The sequence below is a fragment of the Tamandua tetradactyla genome, chromosome 19 (genome assembly GCF_023851605.1).
Source record: "Tamandua tetradactyla isolate mTamTet1 chromosome 19, mTamTet1.pri, whole genome shotgun sequence".
Taxonomy (NCBI): Eukaryota; Metazoa; Chordata; class Mammalia; order Pilosa; family Myrmecophagidae; genus Tamandua; species Tamandua tetradactyla.
Window position 1 is genome coordinate 2,284,722 of NC_135345.1, and position 10,725 is coordinate 2,295,446.

The following is a 10,725-nucleotide window of genomic DNA, read 5'->3' on the forward strand; positions in this document are numbered from 1 at the left end:
GCTGGGGTTTGTATATACCAAACATGTTGGAACTGCTTTTTTTTTTTTTTATTAATTAAAAAAAGAATTAACAAAACAATTAGAAATCATTCCAATCTACATGTACAATCAGTAATTCTTAATAACATCACATAGTTGCATATTCATCATTTCTTAGTACATTTGCATCGATTTAGAAAAAGGAATAAAAAGACAACAGAATAAGAATTAAAACAATAATAGAAAGAAAAAAAAAACAAAAAAAACAAAAACAAAAAACCTATACCTCACATGCAGCTTCATTCAGTGTTTTAACATAATTGCATTACAATTGGGTAATATTGTGCTGTCCATTTCTGAGTTTTTATATCCAGTCCCGTTGTACAGTCTGTATCCCTTCATCTCCAATTATCCCTTCTCTTTTTTTTTTTTTTAATTAACGGAAAAAAAGAAATTAACCCAACATTTAGAGATCATACCATTCTACACATGTAATCATTAATTCTTAACATCATCACATAGATGCATGATCATCATTTCTTAGTACATTTGCATTGGTTTAGAAGAACTAGCAACATAACCGAAAAAGATATAGAATGTTAATATAGAGAAAAAAATAAAAGTAATAATAGTAAAATCAAAACAAAACAAAACAAAAACCTATAGCTCAGATGCAGCTTCATTCAGTGTTTTAACATGATTACTTTACAATTAGGTATTATTGTGCTGTCCATTTTTGAGTTTTTGTATCTAGTCCTGTTGCACAATCTATATCCCTTCAGCTTCAATTACCCATTGTCTTACCCTGTTTCTAACTCCTGCTGAACTCTGTTACCAATGACATATTTCAAGTTTATTCTCGAATGTCCGTTCACATCAGTGGGACCATACAGTATTTGTCCTTTAGTTTTTGGCTGGATTCACTCAGCATAATATTCTCTAGGTCCATCCATGTTATTACATGGTTCATAAGTTTATCTTGTCTTAAAGCTGCATAATATTCCATCGTATGTATATACCACAGTTTGTTTAGCCACTCTTCTGTTGATGGAGATTTTGGCTGTTTCCATCTCTTTGCAATTGTAAATAATGCTGCTATAAACATTGGTGTGCAAATGTCCGTTTGTGTCTTTGCCCTTAAGTCCTTTGAGTAGATACCTAGCAATGGTATTGCTGGGTCATATGGCAATTCTATATTCAGCTTTTTGAGGAACCGCCAAACTACCTTCCACAGTGGTTGCACCCTTTGACATTCCCACCAACAGTGGATAAGTGTGCCTCTTTCTCCGCATCCTCTCCAGCACTTGTCATTTTCTGTTTTGTTGATAATGGCCATTCTGGTGGGTGTGAGATGATATCTCATTGTGGTTTTGATTTGCATTTCTCTAATGGCCAGGGACATTGAGCATCTCTTCATGTGCCTCTTGGCCATCCGTATTTCCTCTTCTGAGAGGTGTCTGTTCAAGTCTTTTTCCCATTTTGTAATTGGGTTGGCTGTCTTTTTGTTGTTGAGATGAACAATCTCTTTATAAATTCTGGATACTAGACCTTTATCTGATATATCATTTCCAAATATTGTCTCCCATTGTGAAGGCTGTCTTTCTACTTTCTTGATGAAGTTCTTTGATGCACAAAAGTGTTTAATTTTGAGGAGTTCCCATTTATTTATTTTCTTCTTCAGTGCTCTTGCTTTAGGTTTAAGGTCCATAAAACCGCCTCCAGTTGTAAGATCCATAAGATATCTCCCAACATTTTCCTCTAACTGTTTTATGGTCTTAGACCTAATGTTTAGATCTTTGATCCATTTTGAGTTAACTTTTGTATAGGGTGTGAGAGATGGGTCTTCTTTCATTCTTTTGCATATGGATATCCAGTTCTCTAGGCACCATTTATTGAAGAGACTGCTCTGTCCCAGGTGAGTTGGCTTGACTGCCTTATCAAAGATCAAATGTCCATAGATGAGAGGGTCTATATCTGAGCACTCTATTCGATTCCATTGGTCGATATATCTATCTTTATGCCAATACCATGCTGTTTTGACCACTGTGGCTTCATAATGTGCCTTAAAGTCAGGCAGCGCGAGACCTCCAGCTTCGTTTTTTTTCCTCAAGATGTTTTTAGCAATTCGGGGCACCCTGCCCTTCCAGATAAATTTGCTTATTGGTTTTTCTATTTCTGAAAAATAAGTTGTTGGGATTTTGATTGGTATTGCATTGAATCTGTAAATCAATTTAGGTAGGATTGACATCTTAACTATATTTAGTCTTCCAATCCATGAACACGGTATGCCCTTCCATCTATTTAGGTCTTCTGTGATTTCTTTTAGCAGTCTTTTGTAGTTTTCTTTATATAGGTTTTTTGTCTCTTTAGTTAAATTTATTCCTAGGTATTTTATTCTTTTAGTTGCAATTGTAAATGGGATTCGTTTCTTGATTTCCCCCTCAGCTTGTTCATTACTAGTGTATAGAAATGCTACAGATTTTTGAATGTTGATCTTGTAACCTGCTACTTTGCTGTACTCATTTATTAGCTCTAGTAGTTTTGTTGTGGATTTTTCCGGGTTTTCGACGTATAGTATCATATCGTCTGCAAACAGTGATAGTTTTACTTCTTCCTTTCCTATTTTGATGCCTTGTATTTCTTTTTCTTGTCTAATTGCTCTGGCTAGAACCTCCAACACAATGTTGAATAATAGTGGTGATAGTGGACATCCTTGTCTTGTTCCTGATCTTAGGGGGAAAGTTTTCAATTTTTCCCCATTGAGGATGATATTAGCTGTGGGTTTTTCATATATTCCCTCTATCATTTTAAGGAAGTTCCCTTGTATTCCTATCTTTTGAAGTGTTTTCAACAGGAAAGGATGTTGAATCTTGTCGAATGCCTCCTCTGCATCAATTGAGATGATCATGTGATTTTTCTGCTTTGATTTGTTGATATGGTGTATTATATTAATTGATTTTCTTATGTTGAACCATCCTTGCATACCTGGGATGAATCCTACTTGGTCATGATGTATAATTCTTTTAATGTGTTGTTGGATACGATTTGCTAGAATTTTATTGAGGATTTTTGCATCTGTATTCATTAGAGAGATTGGTCTGTAGTTTTCTTTTTTTGTAATATCTTTGCCTGGTTTTGGTATGAGGGTGATGTTGGCTTCATAGAATGAATTAGGTAGTTTTCCCTCCACTTCGATTTTTTTGAAGAGTTTGAAGAGAATTGGTACTAATTCTTTCTGGAACGTTTGGTAGAATTCACATGTGAAGCCATCTGGTCCTGGACTTTTCTTTTTAGGAAGCTTTTGAATGACTAATTCAATTTCTTTACTTGTGATTGGTTTGTTGAGGTCATCTATGTCTTCTTGAGTGAAAGTTGGTTGTTCATGTCTTTCCAGGAACCCGTCCATTTCCTCTAAATTGTTGTATTTATTAGCGTAAAGTTGTTCATAGTATCCTGTTATTACCTCCTTTATTTCTGTGAGGTCAGTAGTTATGTCTCCTCTTCCATTTCTGATCTTATTTATTTGCATCCTCTCTCTTCTTCTTTTTGTCAATCTTGCTAAGGGCCCATCAATCTTATTGATTTTCTCATAGAACCAACTTCTGGCCTTATTGATTTTCTCTATTGTTTTCATGTTTTCAATTTCATTTATTTGTGCTCTAATCTTTGTTATTTCTTTCCTTTTGCTTGCTTTGGGGTTAGCTTGCTGTTCTTTCTCCAGTTCTTCCGAATGGATAGTTAATTCCTGAATTTTTGCCTTTTCTTCTTTTCTGATATAGGCATTTAGAGCAATAAATTTCCCTCTTAGCACTGCCTTTGCTGCGTCCCATAAGTTTTGATATGTTGTGTTTTCATTTTCATTCGCCTCGAGGTATTTGCTAATTTCTCTTGCAATTTCTTCTTTGACCCAGTCGTTGTTTAGGAGTGTGTTGTTGAGCCTCCACGTATTTGTGAATTTTCTGGTACTCTGCCTATTATTGATTTCCAACATCATTCCTTTATGGTCTGAGAAAGTGTTGTGTAAGATTTCAATCTTTTTAAATTTGTTGAGACTTGCTTTGTGACCCAGCATATGGTCTATCTTTGAGAATGATCCATGAGCACTTGAGAAAAAGGTGTATCCTGCTGTTGTGGGATGTAATGTCCTATAAATGTCTATTAAGTCTAGTTCATTTATAGTAATATTCAGATTCTCTATTTCTTTGTTGATCCTCTGTCTAGATGTTCTGTCCCTTGATGAGAGTGGTGAGTTGAAGTCTCCAACTATTATGGTATATGAGTCTATTTCCCTTTTCAGTGTTTGCAGTATATTCCTCACGTATTTTGGGGCATTCTGATTCGGTGCGTAAATATTTATGATTGTTATGTCTTCTTGTTTAATTGTTCCTTTTATTAGTATATAGTGTCCTTCTTTGTCTCTTTTAGCTGTTTTACATTTGAAGTCTAATTTGTTGGATATTAGTATAGCCACTCCTGTTCTTTTCTGGTTGTTATTTGCATGAAATATCTTTTCCCAACCTTTCACTTTCAACCTATGTTTATCTTTGGGTCTAAGATGTGTTTCCTGTAGACAGCATATCGAAGGATCCTGTTTTTTAATCCATTCTGCCAATCTATGTCTTTTGATTGGGGAATTCAGTCCATTGACATTTAGTGTTATTACTGTTTGGATAATATTTTCCTCTAACATTTTGCCTTTTGTATTGTATATATCATATCTGATTTTCCTTCTTTCTACACTCTTTTCCATATCTCTCTCTTCTGTCTTTTTGTATCTGACTCTAGTGCTCCCTTTAGTATTTCTTGCAGAGCTGGTCTCTTGGTCACAAATTCTTTCAGTGACTTTTTGTCTGAGAATGTTTTAATTTCTCCCTCATTTTTGAAGGATAATTTTGCTGGATATAGGAGTCTTGGTTGGCAGTTTTTCTCTTTTAGTATTTTAAATATATCATCCCACTGTCTTCTAGCTTCCATGGTTTCTGCTGAGAAATCTACACAAAGTCTTATTGGGTTTCCCTTGTATGTAATGGATTGTTTTTCTCTTGCTGCTTTCAAGATCTTCTCTTTCTCTTTGACCTCTGACATTCTAACTAGTAAGTGTCTTGGAGAACGCCTATTTGGGTCTAATCTCTGTGGGGTGCGCTGCACTTCTTGGATCTGTAATTTTAGGTCTTTCATAAGAGTTGGGAAATTTTCAGTGATAATTTCTTCCATTAGTTTTTCTCCTCCTTTTCCCTTCTCTTCTCCTTCTGGGATACCCACAACACGTATATTTGTGCGGTTCATATTGTCCTTGAGTTCCCTGATACCCTGTTCAAATTTTTCCATTCTTTTCCCTATAGTTTCTGTTTCTTTTTGGAATTCAGATGTTCCATCCTCCAAATCACTAATTCTATCTTCTGTCTCTTTAAATCTATCATTGTAGCTATCCATTATTTTTTCTATGTTTGCTACTTTATCCTTCACTTCCATAAGTTCTGCGATTTGTTTTTTCAGTTTTTCTATTTCTTCTTTATGTTCAGCCCATGTCCTCTTCATGTCCTCCCTCAATTTATCGATTTCATTTTTGAAGAGGTTTTCCATTTCTGTTCGTATATTCAGCATTAGTTGTCTCAGCTCTTGTGTCTCATTTGAGCTATTGGTTTGTTCCTTTGACTGAGCCATATTCTCAATCTTTTGAGCGTGGACAGTTATCTTCTGCTGCTGGCATCTGGGCATTTATTCAGATTTCTCTTGGTGTTGGCCCAGCAAGGTTGTAATATTTTTCTGTGAAATCTCTGGGTTCTGTTTTTCTTATCCTGCCCAGTAGGTGGCGCTCGTGGCACACGTTTGTCTGCGGGTCCCACCAGTAAAAGGTGCTGTGGGACCTTAAACTTTGGAAAACTCTCGCCGTCCTGGGGGTTCGCTAGCCGAAGCGGCTTGAGCCGGCCCGGGGTCCGAATGCAGGGAGGGTGTCCGAGCGCAGGGAGGGTTGCTGGTCGCTGCAGCCAGGGAAAGAGCCCGTCCGAATTTCCTAGTCGGCCCTGGGCAACAAGCGTGGCGGGAGGGCGCCAGCGGCAGCGGCCCACCCGAGAGAGTGCACGTTCCCCGGGAGTCACGGGGTCACCGTTCTCCGCGGCCTGGGGGTGTCCGATCCAATTCTCTCAGTTGGTCTGGGGGCTGCGCGTGGTGTGGGCGCCAGTTGCCTTGGTTTCAGGGGACCGCCTCTCCAATTCTCCCAGCCGGCCCGGGAAGGGGGAAGGGAGTAACTCCGGCCGCTTGCCACCCCGCCCGGTAAGGCCCGCGCGCCTCGGCGATCTCACCCGAGCTGCTTCTCTCAGCCAGCCAGCCGTTCCAGGATGGGGTATGCTGTCTTTTTTATCTCTGTTGTGGCTTTGGGCGCTTTCTGTATCGTTTCTACTCCCCTAGTAGGTGTCCTGGAGAAGAAACTAAGATCCGCGCGTCTTACTAAGCCGCCATCTTCCTGGAACTGCTTTTTAAATGGATAAGGGGAATATTCTGGAAGAGTTGTGAGAAGCTTGATAGAGAAGACCTGAATTACTTTGAAGAGACTGTTGATAGAAATGTGGATGCTAAAGATATTTCTGATAAGGCTTTAGATAGAAATGATGAATGTGTCATTGCAAAATGGAAAGAAGGTGTTCTTTGTGGAAGGAAGGCAGAATTTGAGAGTGATGAACTTGGGTATTTAGCAGAAGAAATTTCCAAACTAAATGTGGAAAATGCAGGCTGGCTGCTCCCTGCAGCGTATAGTAAAATTTGAAAGGAAAGAGATAAGTTGAGAATTGAATTATTGGGTAGAAAGAAACCAGAAATTGATGGTCTGGAAAATTCTGGTCTTCCAGAAAATGAAACCCCAGTGAATAGTGCCCCATGTGAGGTAACCAAACATTGAAACACTCAGCCATTACAGGACAGATGAGGATTGAAGATGGAGTTTTCCAGAAAGGATTTATGGAAAGTCCTATTGTCTGATGGGTATGATCACAGTACATTGCATAGAAAACCAACAAGAGCATTGTGGGATTTGTATAAATGGAACCACTTCCAGTTTGAACTAAAAGGGACAGAAAAGGGACAAAGTGAAGGCTTCTGAGGCAGATGCATGGAAGCTAAGGTCATGAGCCAGGAAATCTCAGACCAGGAGAGTGGACCCATCCATAGGCATGGAAAGGGTGAGTTTTCCCAGGAAGCAGAGGATGGGCCTTCCACTCAATGCTGAGGAAGAGTGCTGCCCCAGGCCTTGGTGAGGGGATTGGGGAGAGCCTGGCTGCCATCCCGTTGTTCTGGAGGGGTTGAGCGTGTGCCTCAGAAATGACAGAGAGCCTGGGGACTCCCCTGAAGCTTGGAGAGGGTGGGGCCGTGAGAAAGGTGGTCCCCTCAGTGTGCCCCAGTGTTGCAACTCCAGCATTTCAGAAGACAGCAAGGCCACTGCATAGGCCTTGGAAAGGGTGCGGCTGCTGCTTTCTAAAGCCCTGAGGATAAATGACTCTCAGACTTTGAAATCCAATGGAATTTGCCTGCAGACTTTTGGAGCTGTTTGGGTCTGGTGACCCTGTTTACCTTCTCCCTGTGGGAATGAGAATATGTACCCTATGACAGCCTCTTCTTTGTATATTGACAGCAAATAACTTGTTCTGAGTTTCACAGGTCCAGAGCCAGAAAAGAATTTTTGCCTTAAAACAGACCATGTTTGTAGTGGACTTTGATGAGATTTTATACTTTTTTTTTTTTTTTTACTTTATATAGTATTTGTATCAGTAAGGCTTTGTGATACTGTAAAGAAATTACCAAAAATAATAATGGTATTTTGTATATGGAAGGAACATGTCCATTTGGGGTCCAGAGAGTGGAATTTGCATGTTTGAAACCATTTTATACCCTAGAAAAACCATGTTCTTTAATCCTCACTCAATATTGCTGGGTGGAACCCCTTTTGATTAGATTATCTCCACTGAAAAGGCAGCATACCAAATTGTGGGTGTGGCCATTTGGTTAGAATGACTCCACCCATTCTAGGTGGGTCTTGAATAGTTTACTAGAGTCCTTTAAAAAGGGAAACGTTTTGGAGAGAGTTCAGAGCTGACATACTTGCAGATGCCTGGAGAACTGTGGCTTCAGAGCTGACAGAGACACGGATGTTTGTAGATGCCTGGAGTGCTGACAGAGAGAGCAGATGCCTAGACACGGGCAGAGCCCAGCAGACGTCGCCGTGGGCCTTCCCATGAGATGTGAAGCAAGCCAGAGCCCAGAGCTGTGTCCTGGAGGAGCTGAGTGAAGGCCCACAGATGCTTAGAGAGGAAGCCACAGGAAACAGAGGCTAAAAGCCACAGAGCCTGGGAACAGGGACTACCAGATGTCAGCCGCGTGCCTTCCCAGCTGACAGAGGGTTCCAAATGGCATCAGCCTTTCTTGAGTGAAGGTAACATCTTGATGGTGTTTAATTTGGACATTTTCTTGGCCTCAGAACTATAATCTTGTAACTTATTAAATTCCCTTTATAAAAGCCATTCCATTTCTCGTATATTGCTTTCCAGCAGCATAGCAAACTAATACAGTTCTTTAGCTATTCTTTCCTCTTTTTTTTAATTGTGGGAACATATATAAAACACAAATTTTCCCATCCCATCCCTTCTAAGCATACCATTCAATGGAATTAATCTCATCCAAATGTTGCTCTACCCTCACTATCTTCCATTACTAAAATGTTCCTATCTCCCAAAACAGACATTTTTTTTTGCCAATTATGTATTACCTTCCCATTTCCCACTTCTCCATCCCTGGCAATATGCACTGTAATTTCTGTCTCTAAGAGCTTGCATATTATCCAATTGTTTTTGTGGTTACTATGATGCTTAAATTTAACATCCTAAACCTCCAGCAATCTCATTTTATTTCATACCAACTAAATTTCAATAACACACACAAACGATGTTCCTATACCTGTCCATCCTTGCACCTTTATGTGGTTCTAGTCACAAATTATGTTTATATATTACGAATCCCAAACCACGCATTTATCATTGCATTTCATGCATTTGCCTTTTGGATCCTGTAGAAAGTGAAAATGGAGTTCCAATAAAAAATACAATAGTCTTGGCATTTATATTTACCCATGCCATTACCTTTCCCGTGTGTCTTATTTCTTCACGCAGCTTCGAAGTGTGACCTCCTGCCCTTTCCTTTCAACCCGAAGCACTCTCTTTAGCATCTCTTGTAGGGCCATTCTTTTGTGTATCTAGGAATGTCTTAATCGCTCCATCATTTTGGAAAGACAGTTTTTCCAGCTATGGAATTATTGGTTTAAGTATACCATCCCATTGCCTTCTTGCCTCCATGGTTTCTGATGAGAAATCAGTACTTAACCTTATTTAGGTTCCCTTGGTACATGACCCACCGTTTCTCTCTTGAAGCTTTCAGAGTTGTTTACCTTTGACATTCGAACGTCTGTTTGTAATATGCTGCATTGTAGGTCTATTTTGGTTTATCTTGTTTGCAGTTTATTCAGTGTCACAGATGTACATATTCATGTCGTTCATAAAATTTGGGAAGATTTCAGCCATTATGTGATTGATTATTCTCTCTGCACCTCTCTCTTTGAGCATATTTAAGATCACTTAAAAAAAACTATTTTTCTGATGTTTCCTAAGTCTACTTCTTGTCATTGATGGTTTCTAAAAATGCTTTGATTTTCTCTTTTGTCTATGACATCACTTCCTGTTTCTTTGTGTGTTTTGTAATCTTTCTTGGAAACCTGGACATTTTGATATTTTAATGTGTTGTTGCTGAAATTTAGGCTTTGAGGCACCTGTTCCTTAAGCTTGCATCCAGCTCTTGTTATGACAGAGTTTTCCTTGAATGCCAGAAGCAAGAAAAAGAGAAAGGAAAAGGAAAAAATGAAAACACCTTTCTGCATCTTGCAGATTGACCTGTGTTCCCCATCAGGCTTATCCATACAGTGAGTTCCGAGAATAGCTGGAGGCCAAAGCCGAGGAGCCTCCATGGTCCTTTCTTGAGGGTTCTGCATGGGCGGACCTAGGAATCATCCCATATACAAGGATTCAAATGGCCTCTCTTCATAGGAGACAGTTTCCTCACTGTCTGGGTACTGCACTCTCTGTCGTACACCCAGAAACCCCCTGCCCCAGGCAGCACGACCTGACTGCTTTCAGCAGCCTGCTGAGAGCTCTGTGAGCCGCCTTCTACATCCAGGGCAGCTCTGGGACGGTGAGTCTCTCAGGCCCCCACCGCACAGACCGAGCCTGACATCCACCATGCATGCTCCCAGCATGTGCACGAGGGTTACTTTGTTCCTTCTGGAGCTGGGACCCAGGGTACTTTGTTTCCTCCAGAACTGGGATCAGGGCTCCACAAGCAGCTGTGGGCTGGCCGTGATCCAAGCTGGGGAGGGGTGGGGGAAGGGCTAGGCAGCATGCCACTGGAGACTGCTGCTTTTTATAAAACATATTTTTATAGAGAAATCTTCACACACATGCATTCCATACATGGTGTACAATCAGTGGCTCACAACATCATCACACAATTGTGTATTCATCACCATGATCATTTTTTAGAACATTTGTATCACTCCAGAAGAAGAAATAAAAGAAAAAAACTCATACATACCATATCCTTTACCCCTTGCTCTCATTGACCACTAGTATTTCCATCTACCCAATTTATTTTACCCTTTGCCTCCCCTATTATTTATTTATTTTTCATCCATATTTTTTTTACTCATCTGTC